General features: G+C 42.3%; 1 protein-coding gene across 7 annotated transcripts in view; it reads left to right on the plus strand.

Annotated features, from left to right (window-relative positions):
• The window catches only part of TUNAR (TCL1 upstream neural differentiation-associated RNA), a 161682-nt gene that overhangs the window by 1597 nt on the left and 135651 nt on the right, over positions 1-24434 (plus strand). For 3 of the 7 annotated variants that reach the window (XM_066998304.1, XM_066998305.1, XM_066998311.1), the window contains exon 1: positions 520-988. The gene's annotated coding sequence lies outside the window, so the exon portion shown is untranslated. Of the gene's footprint in view, positions 1-515; positions 989-24434 lie in introns of those variants that run through there. The other 4 variants (XM_066998312.1, XM_066998313.1, XM_066998303.1 and 1 more) reach the window with 3 other exon arrangements.

The raw sequence follows: 24434 nt of genomic DNA on the forward strand, positions 1-24434 counted from the left end.
AGCTGAGAATAAAGTTTTGGAGTCTTTTCTCTTAAATCTATGATCTAGTGAGTGAAAACACACTATTAAAGGGTATATTAACAAACATTTTATAGTTTTAATGTCAAATCCACACTACAATATGTATTTTTGAAATATTACTTGTCAGCCAAGTTCTCCCGGTTGAACGGTAATACTATGAAACCCAATGTTTTGGGTCTTACCCACCATTTCACTTGTCTGAAATCTAAATAGCTCTTCAAGTAACTTTAGTTTTTTTCCTTAAAGAAAATATAAGTAATCTTTGACACATGGCATATCTTGATTACTGCAGAGAACTTGGTCCAGGTAGACTGGGTACGTGTTCAGACCCTCAGAGCTCAGAGGAGACCGCTTTTAGGGCTGGTTTTCAGGAACGCCTGGTGCTGCTGGTTTAGGGAGAGGCAGGGTTTGGGATGTGCTCTCCTGCAGCGCTCCGTGCGTTCAAGAACCCGGCTCTGGGCTGGACTCCCGGTAGCCGAGCACCGAGGCCACCCAGGAGATGGTGCTCTTGAACCGGCAAACGGCACAGCCCTGACCCAGAAGCATCCTTCAACGCAGCCCTCCCTGTTTTCCTTTTGTGTTGCACGTTATTCTTTAGGATTCCCGTTTTCTTTGGGGAGAAGAATGTGCTGGTGTTAAGCCCGGAGTGTATTCCCATCTGATCCATAATGCGATTCCCAGGCAGGTGATCCTATGCCTGCGTCTGAAATGACGCTGGTGCTCGAAGGAGGCGTTTTTTCCCTGGACTGCGTGGCTGGCAAGATGCTAGAGCCGAGCAGGGAGCAGCTTCGTGGCTGATTGCCCTGACTAGAGCCTGGGACGTGCTGCACCCAAGCCAAACATCTGCCGGGTGCCGGCTCCATCGCTACCACGGGTGGTGAGCAGCAAGACTGGGTGCAGGGGCTCCCCACGGCCTCCCTGCCACCCCACGGGACAGCCTGTTCCTGCGGACACGTGTCTCAGAAAGGTAAGGGTGGCTCTGTTTTGGCGAGGACCCAAGTAGGGGGACGTGGTGCCATTTGGCTGCTGACCGCCTTTGACGCATGATGCGCATGGGGACGCGAGAGGCTGAGCTGCTACTGGTGCCATGCAGGTGCTCAGCTGGGGGACACCCTCCTGCCCAGGCTGTTGAGGTGGGAAGAGGGGATTTGGATGGTCTGTTGAGCCTAGACTGTCTCAGTGGGGAGTGGCAAGAGGTCAGGTGGTTGCAGTGGAGTTTTCTGTTGATTTGCTATCCTCTTATTGCGTCCAGAAGCTATGGATTTGGCCAGAAAAGACCAGAAGGAGCTGGATGAGAGCAGCAGTGGTCACTGGGCCTTGGCAGAATATTTAATAGAAAAGTTCAGTAAAAGCCTCTTCCCCCACTGCAGGAAGGCAGGGTCTCAGTTTTTTTTGCATATGTGGCCATTGATTGGGGTTTCATGCAATATAAATACACCAAGACTTCTACCTGTTTTCTGTCTGGAGTTACCAAAAACAGGTCTCTGTGCATTCAGGCAGGCAGCAAGCTGGCTGCTGGTATTTGGATGGTTTGTGAGGCCTGGCTAAATGTTGTTGTGTTCTGCTACAACAGCATTTTGAGTTTGCTGTGCCCACATCTCCGTGGCTGAAGGGAGCGCGATGGTGGAGGAGGATCATGCCACCTGCGTGGGATGGCCGACCCAATGGGGAGTATAGGCTGGGGTGTGAGGATTACCTGTGCTGTGCTGCATGCAATCTCCTCTTGCTAAATCGTTAACAACAATTCAGTGTTTGGCTTTAGCAGCTGCAGGCAGAGCACTGTGAATTGTCATTGTCTTTTTCCATGGAGTTAGGCTGATTTCTTTTTTTCCAACCACTTGCTAATAATAAATGATTTAAAGCTCTGCTGACACATCTTGGTCTCTCGCTGCCTGAGTGATCATTTGGCAACTTGTGGAGGGGGAGCTGGGCAGGGATGTGGTGGGCAGGCTCTCGTGCCCAGCAGTAATGAGGTGTGGCAGCAGCAGGGAACAAAAAGAAAACTATAAAGAAGTTTCTACCCATTTAGGAATAAGCATAACAGAAACAAAGTAGGCTGAAGCAAGTCTGCTCTGACACCTTTACTTCTCGTGTGGGCTTGAGGTACAGTTCCATGTGCTTTGCTGAAGAGCTGTCAAGTTTTATGGCTGGGACTGGGTGTCACTCAAGGCCAGGCCTCAGGATTGAGTACTGTGAACAGGGTCTAGGCCTCAGACCACAACTTCAGCTCTATCAACATGTTCCTGTGCATCTCTACCTCAGAAAAATAACCTCTTCCTATGTATTAAAGAGGTGTCTTGGCAGGCACCAGGCTGTAAATAACATTTTGTTTTGGGGACTGTGCACCTTGCACTAAACTCTCTTGGATAAAATAAAGCACTAAGGATAAGTGACTCAAACCTAGGTGACTTCTCTCCTCTGAGACTCCAAACCATCAAGCTATAATGTTTCACTCCAGAAACGTTGGCATTCTTCCGGATCCAGGGACCCTGCTCCAACAAGAGGGAGAGTGCGTGCCTTCTTTCCTGGTGTCTGGGTGCTTCCTCTAAGGTGGGCAACACTGGCTTGGCCTCCCTTGTGTGCAGCCTCTCCATGTCCAGAAGCAAGTAAGGCAGCTTCCATCACCGTCTTATTGCTGGTGTCGGTTACGTGCTCCAGGTTTGCCAGTTTCTGCCTGGTTGTTGCTTTTGGCAGATCTAAGAAACGTGTAGGTGCCTATCTACTCAGCCCAGAGCAGTGTCATAAGTAGGTATGAGCTTTCAGATCAAAGTTCCCTTTTTAGGTGCTTAAATCCTGACTTTTTTGGTCCTTGATCTTAAGCAATGTGCAGGAAGGAATTCAAGACAATATCTGAAGCTGCTAGCAGTCATATTAACATAATATAGTCCAGTAACTCAGTGAGAGAGAAAGTACAGAAATGTGATGGTGAAATTTGAACTTCAGAAGAGTCAGATTTCGATAATGTTGACAGGGTTAGTCAAGAAAGATCCTGAGGGAAAAGTGCAGGAAGAATAACCCTTAAAGATGCCATGAATTGAACTTAAGAACAATAATAAAGTCTGGAGGGCAAGTACATTGCTAACAAAAATAATACTAGGCAGGCAAGGAGTAAACCAGTACAGCTGAATGGCAGGCTTGAGAGGTTTTTTTGTTGTCTTTTTTTTTTTTTAATCTAATGGGAATCCTTTCAAATTTGAAAATGTAAACTTAGCTTTCTTATACATTGGTGCGTTAATTAGCGTAAATACTAGATGAGGGAATTAAAAGGAAATACAAGTAGACTGCAAACTGCTAGAGGTAGGAAATAAAAATGCTTTAGGTTTATTCTTATTCTGTCAAATGATAATTAATTAGTAGTTCAGAAACTGGATCACTGAAGATTAAAGGTAGAAATTAAAGAAGATAAAGACATTGCTGAGCATCTAAATGATTTCTTTGCATCAGTCTTCAGCGCAGAGAATATTAGAGCCATTCCTACTGGGATTTGCTCTTTTCTCATAATCAGGATGTGTCAGAAGAAGAGTTGGAACAAATCAATAATTTAAAAAGCAGTAAGTCACCAGCTCCAGATGGTACTTGGAAGAGTTCTGAAGGAACTCAGTATGAAATAGGTGATCTTTAGCAAAACATGTGCCCTCCCTAATTAAAAATAGCTAATCTATTGGAGGAGCGGGAGGTAACAATTACACCTGTAGTTAAAACCAGGATTGAGATTATCTGAGGAAGCATACCCTCTTTACCCAGCCATACATTTATACTTTATAAACCAGCTGAAAAGAGAATGGAAAGTGGGGAAAAAAAACACAGTAATTTAAAAAAAAGGGAAGATGTTAACATGTTAGGATCTAAAGAGAAATGTTTCTGTAAATTAAAATCGTGCCTCATTCATTGTCTATTATAATTCCAGTTGGTCTAATCTAGTCAGGGACATGGAAGAAACAATTACTGAGGAGCATCAGGTACTGTGGCTAGTCTGCAGGATGTCACGGTGCTTGGGGATTGGAACCCCCCAGGCTGGGTGGCAGCACTGGCTGGGAGCCCTTCCTGCAGGCAGCACCAACACAGAAGCTTTGTGGTGAACACATACATGGGGAAAGAAAAACATCAACAAAACAAACAAGAATCTCCAATTTGTTGAATAAAGCCTGGGTCTGGCTCTCTGAATCCTCCTTACCTCTGTCAGTTGCACCTGATGGAAGTGTATGTATGTGTATATATATATATTTTAAAAGATAGATTTAATTAGCTGTGTAAAAGGAGGAGTTTGGTGGTAGGGAAGCAAAAAATGAACATGGCAAAGAATAACTTCAGGGAAAAAAAGACAAGGAAGACAAAAGACAATTACTTCCAAATTCCAGACATGAATGAATTAAGTTTTAATGTCAAGGTTTTGTAACAGTATCCTCACGTTTACAAGGAATGCTTGGGATGAGCTGGGAAGAAAATGTCATCAGAATTCATACCCTTAACCGTGTGTGGTGGTGTTCTTGTTTGTTTGTTTGTTTTTTAAACCTTAATGTTATGCAAATTGTGATGATCTGTGGCCTCCTCACTGTGTTCTTAGTTTCCATGCACTGGTGTAAAGGTACCCTCCTACTTTCATGCTACCAGAGAAGGTTGACTAAGTGCCCATGTTACCTGAAAAAAAAATGAGTCAGTGGAAAACAAGCATCTTTTTATAAAATAGAAATGATGCTTCTTCTGCATCATAGAATGGGCGATCTTTTAAGGTCCCTTTCAATCCAAGCCAGTTCCAACTCCCTGCCATGGGCAGGGACACCTCCCACCAGACCAGGTTGCCCAAAGCCCCATCCAGCCTGGCCTTGGACACTGCCAAGGATGGGTCACCCACAACTTATCTGGGAAACCTGTTCCAGTGCCTCACCACCCTCTGAAGAATTTATATCTGATGTCTAATCTAAATCTCCTTTTAGTTTAAAACTGTTCCAGTTCATCCTATTGCTATCTGCCTGAGTAAAAAGTCACTCTTTTTTTATAAGCCCCCTTTAATACTGAAAGGCTGCAATGGGGTCTCCCTGAAGCCTTTTCTTCTCTAGGCTGTGGACATCCTAAGCTCTCTCAGCCTTTCTTCATATAGGTGCTCCAGCCCTCTGAGCATCTTTGTGGTCCTCCTCTGGACCCATTCTAACAGGTCCACATGGTTCTGATGCTGGGGGCTGCAGCACTCTGAGTGGAGTCTCATGATGGCAGAGTAGAGGGGGACAATCACCTCCTTCAACCTGCTGGCTGTGCCTATATGATGGGATGTCTTTTTCTCCTGTGGTCCCTCCCCCAAAGCAGGGCAGATCTCAGGACCAATGTGTCCTTGTTTCTGCTTCTTGTCCTTTGTTTTTGCCTCTGTATGTTCTCCTACTCCTCCCATTTCTTCTGATATCTGTTTCCATGTATCCCTCCTGCACTCCTAGGATCTCTCCTTCCTTTCCTCCCTGTCCCAGGTGTGTGAAGCTGCTGCTCCCTCATAGCACTGCCAGCTCACAGCTGTACTGACTCTGGTGCAGAGCCAGAGTCAATCAGGACAGCACTGCTAATTAGAAGGCATAGGATGCTATGCCTTGCTTTTGAGATCTGTGCATCTCAATGTTTGTGTGCTCTGTCATTTGGGAAATGCTGATTTATGGTAACACTAAATGATACATACTAAAAAAAGTGGATTTACAGGCTTCTGGAATAGCCCTGCTGCTTTCTCTGTTCTGTTCTGTACAATTATTTTCACATCAGTAGGCTCCAATCTACAGCATTTCTAGTGTTTCATTGGGCATTTGGTAGGGAACGGCGTCAGCCACAAGATGCCAGGAGAAGCGTTATATTTATGGGTGATAAACTAGGCTGTAGATTTTAAGAAGTCTGTGTTTCACCCTTTCATTTAAATTTTCTGTGCAGAGTCACAGAAGGGTGGAAAGGATGGTGCAGAGGTGCTCAGAACACCTTTAAATTAGCTAATTTAGTTGCAAAATCAGTCTAGCCATGGCAGCACAGAGCAGAGCTGGCTGATTCACTCAGCCTGCCAAGTCCCAAGGGTCCTGCTGCTCAGCTGTTCCAGGGCTCTTCTATTGGAAAAGTCTCCCCTCTGTTACCATGGGATGCTGTGGCTGGTGTCGTCACACAGTAATTCAGCTGCTTGGCACAGCAGTTGGAAAAGGTGGAGACTTGTTAGCTTTTTCCAGATTCAAGATCTGCAGTAGAGTTAAATTGCTAACCCTTCAGGCTTGTTAGGTTTGGGTCACTCCTTTCCATTAATGAAACACCCATAACTGTCATGAGCTCGAGAGAACTAAAACCTTGCAAATATCATGATCCACTTGTGCATCAGTACCATCAGCAAATACTTCTCGAGAGTTGATTTCCATGTCCGAGTATCAGACCAACCTGCAGTCATCTTGTTCCCTCTGCATCAGCAGAACAGCAGGCAGCTCTGACATCTCGGCCCACAGCCAAAACTACTCTGGGCTGTGCAACACAATAAGGTGTTGGAACTGGTGATGATTGAGCAATCCTCAAACCTACTTTATCGATCTTTAAGACAAAGAAAAATTTCCTCCTTAGTAAGAAATGACAATTATAGCCATAGTCTTGGGGGAAATCTTTGTGTTTGTTTTATTATCAATAACATCTGAACTCTCTTGAAATGTCTAAGTTGTGAATATTTGGCTTTGCTCCAGCTAGCAGAAAAACACAAATATATTTTCTGATAATCCTTGCTAGAATAAGGCAAATGATAATGATGCACCTGGTGATTTCCCACCCTTCTCACACCCATAGTGGAAGTTTGGGTCTTTGAGTTGGTGGACAAACTGTTTTTCTTTTCACCTCAAAACAAACAAAAAGCCATAGGGCTGTGAGAGTAAAACTTCAGATGGTTAGTTATTTCTAGTTTTCTACCTGGAGATGTCCAAATTGAAGGGAAGCTGCAGCTATTTTTTTTTTCAAAGAGGTATACTGCTTTACATGGTCGATTTGATTTCCAGAACTGCTGAGTTCAGCAGGAACTCTAGGTGCTTGATTGATTTAAAAATCAAGCTCAGAGTTTCTAAATTCAGGCAAAGCGCAGCAATGTTTTACATAGTAATTCTAGCACTGAAGATGGAAGTTGTTCCACATTTTAGAGGGATCCTCTTACTTCAGAGACTTCTGGGATTATTAATACTGAAATATTACAGTCCTTTCCACTCTGAGGTAAACTAAACTCCACCAAGAACTGCAGTGCCGAAGTTCAGCATGAAGTGATGCAACCCCAAATAGGACACCTAATAGGTATCTCAATACCCTCTGCAGATTATTATTTGATGCTTGCTTTTTCACGTGGAGATCATAAACAGCACATGATGGAACTCTACAACATTCTACCTAAAGAATATTGGGAACTGGTGTTCAGAAAGGATGACACAAACTTATTTGAATTTTACTTGGTAGGCAAATCTTCGTTTCGTGATGTGAGTAGTTGGGTTAATGCTTCCCTCTGTTCACTGTCTTGCTTTGATTAGTGTTTGAAATTCAGAAGTCAAACTGATCATCCTTTTTTTTTTTTTAATTTTATACTTCCGCTACCCATTGACCTTGTTCAGTTGCCATCTTGCTTTTTTTTTTTTTCAGTCTGGATGTCTCTATTTAGGTCTGAAAACAAGTTTACCCTGTGCTGGTATACAGAACAGTCCCAGGGAGTCCTGGAGACTGATTTCTGGTGACTTAACATGACTTTGAATTCAAATCCTGGAGGATAGATATATAGATGGATGTATAAGTGGTTTCTCAGAGTTGATTTTTTTTCTCTCCTATTAGTTGACTGCAGCTGAGCGATTCACTCAGTTAACTTTAGATTGGCTCATGAGATTGAAGAGCCTTACAGACACTTATATTTTAAATGTCTCCTTTTATTCCTTTATAAACAGACAGTTGAATGGTAATGAGTCTGAACCCAAAGTACCTATTTGCTTTACCACATTGAAGTATAACTGAAAACATCGAAAGTTTTGTGTAGCTGTTAGAAAGTGTTTTACTGTTTTTCAAGCAGTGCTCCTGCTTTGGATTATATATCCCATTGGAGCTCAACAAATGAGTATTACTTTTATAATAATAATAATAATAAAAGCCTGTATATACTTTCTGATGAAAATCAAAGTGGCACTTGCATTCTTTTGTAAGGCAATTCCATTCTTTTGTAATTAGGGCTGAGCAAGCAGTTCAGGAGACCCTGACCTCCTACAGCAGTTAATGCTGGGGCTGCAATCGTGATGCCAGAGCAGGAACTGGGCGACCCTTTAGGCTCTATTACAGATTCTGTTGGAAATAACTCCTTGAGCTCCAAGGCTCAGGTTCTGTTTCCTGTTGCATCAACAATTTAATGTGTGTATGTGTTTTTAAATCAATGAACTAACACTGATTAACCCACTGAGTAGGGTTTGTCCTTGATTGTGTTTCATTCACTGTGCACCAGCTAGAGTGAGCTGTGACATTTGGTTTGTTTTTGCTGTCTGTGGGTCCTCCTTGAGAAAACAGGCTGTATGTGGTGGGACACAAGGTAGAATTTACTTTTGGTGTGCTTCTGTGTCACAGCTGACAATGGTCCCCTGAGGGCAGAATTGGGAAAACCTTGTCTTCATGGAGGTGTCTACACGTGAAATGGCAATCTGTGCTTTGATCTCAGTCAGTGATAATTAATCAGTACTGCCACTGGGGTTCAAAGAGGTGTGCGGGCACCAGGAGAGCTTGGTTCAATTGCTTAAGCACAGGTGTCTGGTGCATTTGAGACACCTTGGAGTAAGTGGAACATTCATAGAGCATTGTAGTATTGCCACAGGACTTCTGTTGTTCTGGAGTGGCAGCTATGGACTCTACCAGATGCCTTCAGACGTCAATTTGCTTGTCCTGTACCTACATGACACTTCAATCAAGGCTAGGTGTCTGCTTGAGAGAAAGCTGTTCTCAAGGATCTGTATACTGTATTGGTAAAATCTTCCAGCAGTAGGAACCTGGGCCTATCACTTACTTATAGACACCTGGACGAAGGCATCTTCACCTACAAATGAATGTGGTCCCTTATGGCTACAGACACAGATCTAGTTCCTGGAGACACTTGGAGATGAATATCTAGGTAAGCAGATCGAGAGGGCAATCTATTCAGCCTATTTTTAATATCTATTACAGGATGAAATGAATTGCCTTCTGAAAGTGACTTTCATCATATTGACTACAGAGAGACACCAGGCATATTAGCTGTTTAACTTACAGGTGGCTGAAAGAAAGTAGAGAGTATCTCACCTCTAGTTCAAATGTAATCCTTTTAACTTGCTAACTCAGAAAAAGTGTTCTTCAGAACAGCACAGGATAGGCTGTATGGGAAACCCATTAATGATATTCTGAATCTCAAGAGAATCTTAAATATTTCTAGCTTTGCAAAATGAAATTGACTTCAAGTCAATTTGGAATGGAGACGAGCATATGATAAAGGCTTACTGTTTTCCCTTCTCCAGGTAAAACTTTACACCTTCTCAGCACAGAAAAACTGTGAAAATAAGAATACTTCCTTGCTCTAATCCCCTGGACAATTCTAGTCTTCACAGCTCTGGGTGGTGGTATCTTATCTCCTCCCTTTATATTTCTCCTTTCTGGAAAAATGAAAATAACACAGCTTCACTAAGGTTGGTCTGGAAGACATACAAACTATGAGGGCTGCCATGGGATTGACTGGAGAACTTTATTTTAGTGTGGGAGTAATGACATTTTCAAATTAAGGCTGGCTGGCTCAACACTCTTTATAGACTTGTATCTCATTTAGAAGCTTAAGTGAATTATATGGTCAAAGTTTTAAAAGGAGGTGGGAAGGAAAAAACTGGGACAACTGAAAAAGTGCAATGATAGAGGTCTGAAAAGTGCCATGGGGACAGTATATATCCACAACTCACTGATTACCCAGAGGACTTAGGGAAGTCATAGCAGCAAACAGGTAAATACTTAGTGGCTGTAAACTGAGTTAACTCCAGTGGGATGAATTTTACTTATACCAAAGAGAATCCAGTTCTCCCTGGTGTGGGCTGATGGCTCTTGCTGAGATGGCGATGGTGTCCACTTGATACACCTTGAAACAATATTATTTTGCCTTCATAATTGTCCAGAATGTAACATTCTGCAGGTGCTTTGGTTAGTTTGTCTATATACAGATAAAAAGATAATGAGAAGGATTTGAACTTTAAATGGACCTCATTTATTCTTGATTTGCATATACATGGAAAAATGCACATTTATTTGTCACATAGTGTGCTTAGAGCTGTTGGGATGAATGAGCCAAGCAGATCCTGGCAGCCAGCAGTTTCCTGATGGTCACTGTTCTACGCTTAGCCATGCAGAGGGGCATGTGCTTATAAGCTTATCTGTATGGACTTCTAAGGGAACTAAACAACAACATGATACTACCAATTTGCTGTCTGTATTACTGTGATGCCTTGTTTCTAAAGGTCCTAAATGGCTTACAGCTTGTAATGAAAAGAGGGTCACAACAAACATGATGCCAGGAACTGCGCCAGGCTGCTGAAGCCCAGCACTGGCAAGGGATTCGTACATCAGCTCTCTGGCAAAATCAAGGACGGAGTCCAGATTCCTTGGTCACAGCTCTACATTGCAAAAACAAATCTCCATAATAGTCGTGCATGCGCACGGGACTAGATAGTCATCTAGGCAGTCCAGGTGTACCACTATACTTGCTGGTGGTTATTGTAACCAAGAATGCAGTCTACTAAAGCTATTATCAAGGTTCACTCTGCCAGTCTGTTCACTGTGAAGCCAGCATTTCTAGTTGCTCTGGGGATCTGCTAGGCTGATGTGGTATGACTGCAGCATAAGCACAGAGCAGAACTCCTCTGTTCTGGGGCCACCTAGGTACTGGGTTCGTGCCCAGTTCAAGAAAATGATATAATCTGATACCTCTTGTTGTGGGGAGGTACCCTGGCATCTAGTGGTCAGCCACAAGTGGTGGTGGTTGACCAGCTCTGTTCCCTGTATCTAGCTTCTTATCAGGGCCTGGAACTTGGAATAGAGCAGAAATCATGGTACCGGCTGAGCGCTTCTCAAGGTCCCCTAGGGGAACAATGGGGTTGATGGGTCTGTTAAGGTCAAGGATGATGTTTCACATTGACCGCCTGTGTCTCAAGCTTGAAATACTTTGATCTCAAATCCAAACTTACCTCCTGTGTGGATGGAAGAGAAGGCTGCATCCAGCTGCGATCTTGAGATGATTTGTGGCCCACTTGAAAGGGTTTGTCAATTTTCAGATGCATATTTCAGTGTATAATTTTGAAATAGGATTTTAGTCAGTTCAAGTTTTACTACTTCATTTTTATTTTTTTTTTTAGTTTAAGATTGAGCCCATTCCCTCAAACTGTTGAGATCTTCAGTCTGTATTTAGTTGCAAGTGTCCTAAACATGTGGATGCTCATAGGAGCCTGCTTTCATTTACTTACTTTCTTCCCACTGAAAACAGTATTTTCTTCTGTTATAGTAATGTAAATGTAGCTAGCAGAATTTTGTTGAGACTTACGTTTTGCATTATGATAAAGAAACAAAATCAAAGAACTTTCTGACAAACTCTGGATGACGAAAAGTGTCACGATTAGGCCTGGATTAGTGAGAACACGCAGTGCAATGACCTTGTTGTTTGTCCCAGCACCATCCCCACTGGCTGCTTTCCTGGTGGGCTTTGGCATCCCTTGCAGTCTTGCTGAGCTTTTCCTCTTGACTTATTGTGCAGCTGTATTACGATTTTTTTCAATATTCTCTTGAATATTAAGAAGTTTTGTCATGTTTAATTTCTTCCTCCTGCGGGAAGGTGACCTTAATTTTCCTCCCCCTTTTTTCCTTACTCTGAGTATTATTAGATGTTAGCACAGATGTGTCAATCTTACCAGCTTATTTAGCCTTCCATTTAGTTCTTCCAAATCTTTAAGGTGCCTTTCTTCCTATTTCCACTCTTCTCTATCTGTATATCACGTTAAGCTTCATGATTCTTCAGGGTACGGTGACATAAACATAGCTTAAATTGTAATAATGAGTTGAACGATGCTCCTGTGGCTCAGGTTTTAGAGAGAACAAGTTCTGCATCTGAAAATAGGCAGATTATAGCTTTGGTTTTGCCTTAAAACATTCAAACCTATTTAATTTTTGCAGTTATTTTATTTTCAAAGTTCATTGCACTCTTTCAGATCATTAGAATCTGGAAGGCAAAAGAGCTAGAATTTCATTCTCGATTTTTGCACTGAGAAGATACATCTTCAATAAAATAATTTACTGTTGTTGTATGTAACTAGTGAAGCACGTGCTGCTGTTGCTGAAAGAGCTAGAAGAGAATGTCTGGTGAGTGTTGTGAGAGGGGAGCCCTGAGTCTCCCTGGGTCTGTGCTGCCTTCGCTGCCCTGTGGGATGTGACACGGGTGTCTGTGGTGTGTGACAAGCAGGGCAGAGCAGGCACATGCTAGGATGTGAGCTCTGTTGGCCTTCTCTTGTCTGCAGGATTTTTTTTTTTCTGTCCTAGAGAAGCTGCTGAAGGTAAGCATGCAGAGGGAAGGTGACAGTGATACTTTTGGCGTCCTGAAGTGGGGGGAGATAATGTGACGGGATTGTGCAGTGTAGCTGAAGGTGTGATACTTTCTGATACTCCTGATGAATCTGTAGCAGTGGTTTCCCTTCTGCACCTCTGTGTTGGTGCCTTCATCAGCTCAGCCCTCCAAGCACTTTTTTTTTTTAAACCATTACAGAAATCTCTTGCTTGTAAAATTCCAAGGGCAGAATTAGATTGAAGCTGCCCAGAAACAAAGCGCCTCTGCCTTCACATCTGCTTTTACTGCTTCTTGTAATTCTTTGAGCTGATTTTTGCCATCCCTTCACTCCTCCAGGTGCTGTCACAGCTTTTATACATCAGCACAAAGCTCAGGCAGCCTCATCAATCATCCAGCCTGCTGCTGGGCAGCAGGTACCTTGGCAGGCGCTCTTTGCTGAAAGGGGAGATTTCACTCAGTTTGGGCTGGTGGGAAGAGAAGTTGATGCTGGCAGTGCAATTGGAGGAAAATCGTGGTCCTGTGCACACCAGGGATGGCCAGCTCTGTCAGTAGAAAACACGATCCCTCTTTTTGGAACAATACTTCTGACAAGTGAACACTTTTTCACTATTAGTTTGGATCATGACAGGAAAATAAACTCTCCTGTGCAGAAGATGTTGCTTGTCCTTCGATTATGTAAGTTAATGCTTTGGCTTCTGGGCTCTCGCTGAATGCTGAAAGCCTTCTTTTCTCTGTACTTTTCCAGCTCATTTGATAGAGGTGTATTTTTTAATATACCCTCTATTAAAAAAAAAAAAAAGTAATAATTACACAAATACTTTGTGCAGAGGAAGGTCCATGTCAAAAGGTTTAAGCTTTGGGTTCAATTTGGATGAGTGCCTGAAATATAGTTCTGAACCAGTGACAGCCTTTGAATTTATAAATATTAATGCCCATTTGGGATTCTGGTCCAAAGCAAGAGCAAGACTTTTATTCTGTTCAGGTTTCTGCCTCTCTGCTTGTCACCACAGCAAATGAGTCCTCTCCAGGCAAGCAGCAAGTGGTCTGACTAACAACCATGTAGGCTTTATTCTTTCATCTCAGTGGTTTTGGTGAGCACAGCCAACGTCTGTCATTCAGGTCAATGACTTGAAAAGGCATTTGATGTTTTTGAGGACACTTGCAAAATTTAATACAAGTCATCGTTCTTTGGGAATTTGTCTGTTCCAAGCTGTCCCAGGTTAATCAAAGGTGGGGTGCAATTTCAGCATCTGCCCAAAAACTGCACAGGGGCAAGTGTCCAACCATACCCAAGCATTTATCCAGAGAAGCCAATGCCCAGGATCCAAGTTCTCAAATTGGATGAATTGCAGTCTGAAAACAGCTGAAGGCATGACAGCAGGACAGGAATAATGCTTTAGTTACAATAAATAAAAAATGTGGGAAGAGGCTAATGTATAAAAATATTGAGAATATTTTTTTTCTTGCCATCTCCCTTGAAAAACACTATAGGATTTAGAACTGATATTGAGCAGATGAGTGAAACACTGGATTTGGGCCTGGGTATGTAATGAAGTTAGGAAACTCAAAGGGGATTTTATTTCTGAAAAATTGGAAGGATTCTGGGTGGAAGTGTCTGTGCCATGTGCAGTGTAAACAGGTATGTCTTTTCTGTCTGATGTTTGCTGTGCGCATGCTTTTGTGTTTATTTGCCAGTTCCTGCTCCAACACAGATAGTCATGCTGTAATCTCATGGAACCAGGCTGTCTGGGTGGATTTGAGAAATTTCAGCTTCTGGTAAGGCTAGAAATATCAACAGAACAGGGTATTTTGTGCTAGTTTGGGATTTCTGTTTCTGGTGTCATGAAAGACAAGACAGACAAAATTTTACTGTTTTGATTCCTGTATACACTTGATATGGTTTTAAGCAAAGGACTGAGGGCATTCAGCAATACTTTATGCTGAAGAAACTCTACTTTCATCTGCAAAAAGGTGAGCAGAATTAGGAGCTTCCTTTCTTAACCACCTATGATTGAATACTGTTAGTATTTAATACTGTGTTCAATCTCAGATAATTGCTAAAGTGTGCTGAACTACTCTCTCAACTTATCCACAGGCAATTAATAATATTGATCACCTTACATTGACCTTGTGAGTTAATAACTGTTTTTTCCCTTGATTTCCCTTGATGAATAGTGCTTTCTAAATGCCAACATATAATTTTGTCAAGTTGTCAGATCACAGGGGCTGATGCTGCAGACACTGAAATGTACCTTAGTGCTTGTTGCTGTGGCTGTTTTGTTGGGATCAGTAGAAATCCTTATGTCCAGACTGAGGAAAAAAATACTTTTTACAGGGTCTGGCCTAGGGAAAGCATTTGAAACACTTTGAAGTCTATAGGAATTAGCATGTATGAATCAAATTACTTTAGAACTGGGTAGGATACGTGTGGCTAAAGGTTTTGGGGTTCATTGCTCTAGGGGATATCTCGGGCACAAGGAGGTAGCAACACACTTTGCAGTCCTCGTTATTCATTCTGGTAGCTAGCTTAAAACAGAAATCTCATTCAAATTTCTTGCCAAATTCAACTGGTTGCTAATTTTTTTTATCTTCAGATGGGTTGAGGAAAATGAACATTTGTTTTGTTTTCAGAATCTAAATCACAGGAATTAGTGCAGTAAGACCATCTTGACTGTATATTTGCTTGGAAAGAAATAGGTTAAGGGAGGAAGATTCTAATTTTAGAAGCAGTGAAGGTCTGAAGTCATGACACTGATCAAAAAATCATAGAACAGCACAGATTGGAAGGGACCTTGCAAGATCATCAGGTCCAATATTTTTCTCTAAAGTCTCTGTAGCACTGTGTTCACAATATCCTATAAAACAAGAACAACACTGTTTATAAGATAATGCTAACAAGGTGAGGATTAGGTAAAGCAGGGCAGCCTATAAATTAGAGGTAACCAGAACTGAGTTCTTCAGTTTGTTCAAGGCCAGTCCCAGTGCCATCTAGAATACCTAGAGCAAAAAAGACTTCTCAGGGTCCCTCCAAATGAGAAGTGATAAAATAGATAGGCAAGTGGAACAATTTATGTCTCAACCAAGGTGTTTGAAAAGATGTTGGGGGGAAAAAAAAGGTTTTATTATTAGAGGGAGAAAATAAGGCCTACTTTAAAAGGAACTGAGAGTAATGCCATGCCTGAGCAAGATGACTCAGGCTTGCTTTTAACTCTATGATGGTGACTTTTGGGTCCCTCTCATCTCTCAAGGGTACCATGGATTCCTCCTCCGAGTGAAAATCCATGAGAACCCCACCACATAACCCTTGCATCTAACAGTTATTGTTATACAAAAAACACATTTATTTAAATAAAAAAAATGAGCCCAAAAGAGGGAGAGCAAAGTGTATGGTATCAAGGTGCAATTGGACAGGGTGCTATATATCATCTGGGTTCCCTTTTCACGTGAAACATTGGACCTGATGATCTTGCAAAGTCCCTTCCAACCTGTGTTGTTCTATGATTTTTGATCAGTGTCATGACTTTAGACCAACATACACTCACATGCACTCCTCTACAACAAAATTTTCTGCTGAGATCCCTATCAGAACAATGACAAAAACTGCAGGAGTGGGAAGCAGTGAATTTAGCAAGCAACATTCTGTCAATCTCTGAAAAAAGCTTGATTTTCTCTGTAGCTGAGAATGAGAACAAATCTTGAATGTCTTGAAATGGTACTACCAACCCAGTGCCTGGTATCAATAAGAGAAGCTTTGCAGAACTGTATTATCCAAGAGATGTGTAGCAAGGGAGTTTGGAGAAGAAATATCCCCTCCTCGCATCAGTTTTCTTACATCAGTACTGAAGCCCATTGGCAGAGATGTCTGTAGGAACAATGTGCTGATAATCTCCCTGCCGTAGAGGAAACGGGGCATGTTGTCCTGTGATGGCGGCAACCCAGCACTGGTCTCTAGCACTGAAGTTTCCCCTGTAGACATGTATATCCACCCCCCTCCTCTTGCACAACTGGCAGCACAGTCTCTGTATCTTTTCAAAAAGTATCTTGACAAACCATTCAAACACCGACTCCTCTGTGCCTCTGTACTTATTTATCCCCTCCCCGTTGCGTCTTTAGCTAAAGCAGATTATTGCAAAATCCACTTAAAAAGCACAGCAGTTTTATTCTGAAATATATCTAGAGGGCAGCAAATCCAGAGGGAAATCTCATCCTTCAATGCAAACAAAACCTCCTCTTTTATTTTATTTCTGAAAAAATCAAGTGCAGTGTTACATAAAACCTTGTATTTCTCTACACAAAGCAGCAATAATAATATCTCTATAAGGCTGAGATATAATCATACCTGGGAGAAAATTTTTAATTTGATTAATGCTTACTGTAGTGGGCAAAGATTCTGAAGTTCAGGTGTGAGTTATGAAGAAACTGCTCGGCCATCTAAAATCGTATCTGAAAGCAAATGTATTTTTAGAATACTGCTGTGCAACGTGGAATGCTCCTGAGTTATTTGTTCATAACTGTAGATGATGTGGAGGATATATTTAATTCAATATTAAGATGGTACTTCTGATTGCAGTTCTGTCATTCTTCATGTTTGGGTCAAGCTGTAGCTGGCTGAGCAGTAACTGGGATCCAATTAACTGTCAGCAATGAAAACCAAGGCTCCTGTCCATCTTGTTTTATTGTTTACTGCATTCTTCAGTACATTTTGAAACCCTTTGGGAAGTGTTTCTAGAATTACACCTACTGAATTTCATCACCAACATTTACTGCATGCAGAAATAGGGCTGTCAGAAATCTCTCTTTCTCATCTTCCTTACATTTTATGTTCAGTACTTGGGTTTTGGTGTGTGGCCATAGAATGGTTTGGGTTGGAAGGAGCCTTAAAGACTAATTCTGATGCCACCGCCATGGATAGGGACACCTCCCACTAGACCAGGCTGCCCAAAGCCCCATCCAGCCTGGCCTTGAGCACCTCCAGGGATGGGGCATCCACAGCTTCTCTGGGCAACCCGTTCCAGTGTCTCACCAACCATCAAGTAAAGAATTTCTTCCTAATATCTAATCTAGATCTACCCTCTTCTAGTTTAAAGCCATTCTTCCTTGTTCTATCACCACACTGCCTGAAAAAGAGTCCCCTCAAGCTTTTCTGTAGGCACCCTTTAGGTACTGGATGGCTGTTATAAAGTCTCCACTGGAGCCTTCTCTTTTCCAGGCTGAACAACCCCACCTGTCTCAGACTGTTTGCATAGAAAAGCTATCACAAAATTATCAGAATGCTTAAACAAAAAATAAGTAACATTTTAAAATATCTATGCAATCAGTTTGGCTTCTTACCCTGCGCAGATTTTCACTTTAATTGTGGTTGGCAAATTGGCATTTGCATGTTGAGAGGTCCAAGTAGAGTCAAATTAGTGCTACTTTGTGTGGCCACTGGCAGTAACCAGAAGGAAAACCAGACAGATTCCTCTGAGTGCACTCGGAAATGTTTATGCCTAGGCAAGGAAGCTAAGCAGGGTGTCTCTCTTGAACCTGCGTAATACAATGATGTTATTCGAGTGTGACCTTTTGTACAATATGGGCTGCAAGTGGAGGCTACCCTAGCTCTAAGGGATCTGGGGGAGTGTTGCTGGGCACCAAAGCCCTGCGTGTGTTTCAGCATGCCAGGAGGCCTTGGGGAAGCCTCATTCATCTCGGTTTCTGAAGCTGGAAAATGGGGTTGATGAACTGATCTCTGTGTCTGATGTTTGCTTTTGCATCTCATCTACTGATGAAAACTGTGATATGAGATCTGTGTGCAATCATTATTATCAAGGGAAAACATTTGCAATGAAATAGGACAGGGCATATACAAGAGGGAAGAGGAATGGATCTGCATGATAATTTTTTTTTTTTTAAGCTGGAGATCGTGCCTGAAATGGGAAGGATTTATATGGTACCCTGCCAGCACCTATAACAAAGGATGCTTTAGAACACAGACAATTTCTTTCTAACTGCATCTGTTTTGATGTGAAAACCCATTTTCCTGTCTCATATGTGGAGATTTTGCATAACAATACATTGTCACTAAAATAGTTGTTAATGAATGTACAAACAGCAGCAACTTCTTTAAATGACTGTTATCTCTGAACATCCATAGGTTTCTTCTGCAGAAAGGGAAGATTCCCTCTATTCCTGCAGTTTTACTACAGTTTCCCTTTTGTCTCAGAGCTGTTCGCAACGTGACCACTCAGTGGTTTTCCTACGTAGCTGCAAGTTGTGAGGCACCGGTTCAGAATGAAGCACTGCAGGAACTAGCTGCCCTGCTACTATTTAATGACAATATAAATGCTTTTTTTCTACCTTTCATTCTTTGTGTGTGTGTGTGTGTGTGTGAGAGAAGTCAGGAATCCAGAACAGCATTTCTGTGCCGCAGACAGGCTGCAGATGATGCAGGAACCAGCTCAGGTCCTTCTGAAGTCTGGAGGAGGCTTTCAAGGCACTCTTCAGAGCTGTAAAAGGGCTACTCTGCATCCCACTTGCAGACACATCTCAGCCCTGTGAAGTTAATCTGTTCTGGGCTCCTGTGGTGTTTGCTCGGAAACCTTGCACTGCCTTGGGCTCCAAAGATTAAATATAAACACCATTTACATCTGCTTAAAATCTGAACTGAACTTGAAATTTATGTTCAGTCCAGTGATGGCTGTGGCTGCTGTTAAATTGCTCCATTAACTATAAAGCAGAGTTTAATCTGCTGTGTTTTACTTTCATGGAGTGCTTCTAAGCACTGGTAATGTTCCCTTTATTGAGTTCCTTTAACTTTACAGGAAACTGAAGGTTTTCTTCTGGAGGGAAAAAAAAAAAAGTGCAACTCTTAGAATTAAAACACTCATGAAAGCAATGAAAAAAGTGGGAGAGAGAGAGAGAAGTAAGGATTAGCACTACCAGGAAGGATTAGGAGGAAATGGAGCAACTTGCTGTTTGTCTTTTCCTTTCCAAATATCCAGCATGGTCAAAAAAACTCCACTAAGTAGATTACCTTGAGTGCTCATGGAAAAGAGTACAAGTGCAATCCCAAAAGGCAATTACCTTTTTTTCTGTTCACGTAGGATTTTTCAGTTTATAACATGGAGTTAATTACCTACGTTTTCTCTCTTTTTTCCTGTAGTAGTCCTTTGCACAGGTTTAGTCATCCTTGATGGCAGCTGTTCCATCTATATAGCAATTGCCAGATGATTACCTCTTTAATGTTTTCACTGAGTACTTTGCTGGTTAACCTCCTTAACTGGAGAGCTGCTTATTGATATTTATGTCTTGTCAGCATAGAGGTTCATTAAGCATCGGTAAATGACATGTTTTCATATCTGCTGACACTAGAAATGCAATATGATCAATTGCAAATTGACTTTAGTGCAGCAATAGAGTGCATTTAACACACATCAGTGGATCATTCATACAAGCAGAGCTGGAATTGTTATGGCTGTTTATGTCTGCCTAATATCTAAGTATAAATTCTCCCAAGTCAAGGAAAAAGCCAAGTAAAACAAAATACAAAACTCAGTGCAAGAAATGCACGTATCCCAGGTCAGTTCTTGACATAGGTGGATTTTGGATGACAGGAGGCTGAAGGTGGCGAAATGGCCCTTGTCACACCTCTGGTCTCCTTTCTAGACTGAGCTTAAACCCCAGTGCAAAAGGCCAGCAAAACAGCAAGTGTCCCCAAAGCGTGCCCATGCCCAAAGCTGGGGATATAGGGAAGAGTTTTGTTAGGTCTCCAGACTTTATTAAACAAACACTTCGTTCAATAAAAAAATACCATTGGGTTCCAATTTAACAAAACACTATGAAACAAAAGAAAGGTGTGAATGCAGGCAGTAGCCCTGGGACCATCCCCTGCTGATTTCCTGTGCCATGATGAGTCTTCTGTACAGTTATATTTATTTATGTATTTTTTACTGCTCTGCCACACTTTGCTGCTTGTCTGAGATTCCTCACCAGAAGCTGAGAAAAAACAGTGAGGATTTACTTGCATTGTCAATTATTTTATGTACTGGGGGAAAACATAATGGCTTGTGGTAAAGTCTCTGGAAGGTAAGATCTTTACATACTTTTAATGGGGCAGATTTGGCAACCAAAATGGTATACGTAATTCTAAACTTTCTGACATACATCTGAAGCACCCTGGTCATTAGCTTATGTTTTCCTTCAGCTGGAGGACTCAGAATGTGCTCTGTGCTTTATGCTGTGTTAACCTCTTTGTTTTTTCTCACAAAAATGGATCTAAACTTCAGATTGTCTTTCTGGATAGAAAAAGCATGAGCTTCTGATCTAACCTGTTTGGCTGGTGAGCTTTGTGATGAAATCTGTCAGAGGTGTATGTAGTCTTCCTGGCTAAAATCACTCCTACTGAACGTACAGAATGGTGCACTCTCATTTTGCAGCTGAACTGCTGCTTGTGTCTGCCTCTTCCCTGTGGATCAAACCCTGTAAAATAGCATTGTTTCAGCACAGTGAAGAGCAGAATGCTAAATTAATATTATGGCTCTGTAACAAAATGGCTTTGATGTAAGATTCCAATATCCTTACTTTGTTATGGAGCTATAATACCGATTTAACGTTCGTGGCACTGAACTGAGAGCGATGGATTTCCTAGGAGCAGAGATGTGGGATTCAAGCTGAGGTACAGAGTCAGGTAGATGAAGGTAAATACCAACTCAAGTTTAAGATTATGAGCTGCAACAGGTGGCAGAGCCAGTGATTTCAGTGTGGGTCATGAACATCCTGAATACTCCTGCATCTCTTTTTCATCTCCATCATTTTTTTTTGCACAGTGCAAAGATAGATCCTGCCCCAGGGGAAACCTCAGTGCTCTGACAGCACACGCTGGTCTGTCTAACAGCCCTGTCATGGGAGCTGGCACAGGAGAAGCTGTGACCAGGGCTGGCTGAGAAAAGGCAGGTCCCTATGCTCTGGAGCATCCTCCTCACTCAGTGCCTCCCAGATGGTTTATTTAGCTGAGGATGCTGTAATTCCTCAGAATTATGAATCTCTCTCTGATTATAATTTTCATAAATAGTAGCAAGTTCAAACCAGGTGTGCAACCAGCTGCTTGGAGCATCCTCACCAGCAGACCTGTTCACCAGCACCACAGCACCAGCAGCATCACCACTGCTGGCAGGACTTGCCATACTTGCTGTATGTAACCCCCCTTTTCAGGTTTTATGTTTGTTACAAAACGCCATCCAGGGTGCAACTGGGCATGTGACTGTTTCTTCCTGGAAGAGGTTGTTTGCTTGAAAATGAGTTTAAACAGACTTGGCCAGTAGAAAAACTCCTGAATGTGAGGAATAAAGGACAAGAAGATGCAGGGGTGAATACCTCTGGTAGCTGAGGCTGGCAGGATGGTGCCAGGCACTTCACTTTCACAAAGGCTCAAAAAAATGATTCATCCTCATATATCAGCACAGGAATTGCTAAGACTTTAGTGACATGTCACTTGTGAACTTGAATGTGTGCAAGGAACACAAAATGAAGCTGTTGTGAGTGTATTGTTTTGGATCCATTTAGGGTCCTACTGGCATATCAGGTGCGGAGACTTAAGTGCCTGTTTTTGGCAGATGATTTATTGCTCCTAGGGATGAAGCTCTGACCCCTTAAAAATCACATTTTCCCCCCTCTTTGCCCATCAGCCCAATATAATGACAACGGAGTTTCACTTAAAAGCAAACAAACAAAAAACTTTAATTCAGCAGAACAGTTAGTGCTGGATGGCTACGTGAGTGTTTCCTTGTGAGCACCAGATTTCAGTCATGCTGATATTTTTCTATAATTGTCATTTACTGGGTTGAATATTTTATGCCTGTGTTTGCCTGCAAACAGTGTGTCTGAGCAAGACATTTTTTGAAAATGAAAAAATAGTACTTATTGGTCCCCAGATTGAATTTTTTTGTTTAAGGAAAATAATGAAAGACATAACAAAGGTTGGCAAGGTGAAGAACAAATGGGCTGTCCAAGGGATGTTTGAATGTCTATGCAAAAAGTGTTGTGGTTTCCACCAAATCCTTAGCCATTTAACCAAAATCTACTTGTATATAAGTGAGTGTGACATAGGGGAATGAGAAAGGAAGGGAGGAAAAGTAGGGTGTCTGTTTTCAAAGCACACGTACATTCCATTTAGCTTTCACCAGAAGGGATAGTATGTAAAATATGCGATGTACTGAGCCAGTAATAACCAAGCTGAGATTATGGGGAATTCTTACTCTTTGCTGTTTCTTTCTTACAATCAGTTAAAAAGCAGTTTTGTTTCAAGAAGAAAATTGGAAAATGCCTAAATAGATCGTTTATACGCAGCCCTGATGTTGGAGAATAATGCCCACTGTCAATAAAATGCAAGAAAACAGGATTCCAGAGGTCTTTAAACTGATTTCTGAAAATCTGCCAGAGATCTTCTAGGGCCAGTCACTCTGAGACACCACAGACTCTGTTTCTGCTGTCTCTGGCCATCTGATTATCAGAGCCTCTGCTGGGCCATAACCCAAGGATGTCCCTTTCCTCTAGCTGCCTCTGGAGCCCACGCAGTGTTGTGGTGCTTTGTGGACAGGGAGATGATGCAACCGCCCATGAGATGCTCTACCGAAACCACAGTGGCCAACTAGGGCTGGGCACAGAGATGTCGTGTGAGCCCCCTCCCTGGCTTGATGTGGATGCTATAGATCTCCCAGCTGTAATCTGGCTGGGGGCAAGATTGCTGGTCCAGCCAGATGTGCAGGATGGTGCTGAGCAGGAACTGTGACAGGCTGTGGTCCTGCTCATCACAGCTTTCTTGGCTTTTACAGGTAGGAATTTGAGTTTCAAAGGTACGTATTGCTACAAGGATGTGGAAAAAAAATTGACCAGAAACACCAATATGACTGTTTTTTCATTAAGAACGATAGATTTATTGACCGTCTAGACTGAAGTTAGTTTTGTATTCACACTTTAAAAGTTTTAATTAATTTGAAAGTTTACACTCTTGCCATCTAGCCATTCCCTGGTTAGTTTTATGAAAACATTAACCTTGACATTTTGACAACTTTTTTTTCCTTTCATTTAGTCTCATTTAAAGTTGTTTTCATTGTCTATGGTTTAGTGATTCCCTTGGTCTGCTTACACAACCAAAGCCCTTTGAAGAGCGACAGCTCAGCGTGCCTGGCGGCAGCTCCCAGCACAGCATTTAATTCTCAGTTCGAGCCAAGCCGAGCTCCTATTTTAGTGATACTGCACCGACCTGACACCAGGTTTTGCAGGCAGCAGTGTAAAATTTGCCTTCCTGCTTGCACAAGGCACTTGTGAGAACATGCTGATGCCTTCACAGCTTGCAGGGCTGAGGGATCAGCAGGAGGTGTGGTGTCCTCCCTGACTATGGTGCCTGAGGCAAGCTGCTCCTCTCGTCCCTCCTGCAATCGGGTACGTACACACACAAACGCACACGAGTCCTGTGCTCCCAGTTCAGTCTGTCTCTCTGATGTTGGAGGCCATGAGCAGTCCCCTGTGCTGGGACAGAATTGTGCAGAGTAAGAGGACGCCCTGACACTTCCATGTGTTTGCTTGGAAAATATGAGCTCAGCATCATTGTAGCAGAGAAATCACTGAGGAACTTAGTGCAAGATTTAACTCCTTTCTGCTCCAGCTTTCTCAGAATATTTAGTCAGAAACATATATAGGCTATTCAGGTTTATAAGGATGCAGCGGATGCTGTGAAAGTTGCACCAGCACCTTTCCGCAGCTCAGGCTGCATAAATGCGTCTTGAAAGCCTGAGTCTTTCTGGCTTACCAATCTACTTCTGTTCAAGTGTTTTTCTCTGCAAAGCTGCTGTGGTTACTAATTCATTGGAGTTCA

The sequence above is a fragment of the Anser cygnoides genome, chromosome 5 (genome assembly GCF_040182565.1).
Source record: "Anser cygnoides isolate HZ-2024a breed goose chromosome 5, Taihu_goose_T2T_genome, whole genome shotgun sequence".
NCBI lineage: Eukaryota > Metazoa > Chordata > Aves > Anseriformes > Anatidae > Anser > Anser cygnoides.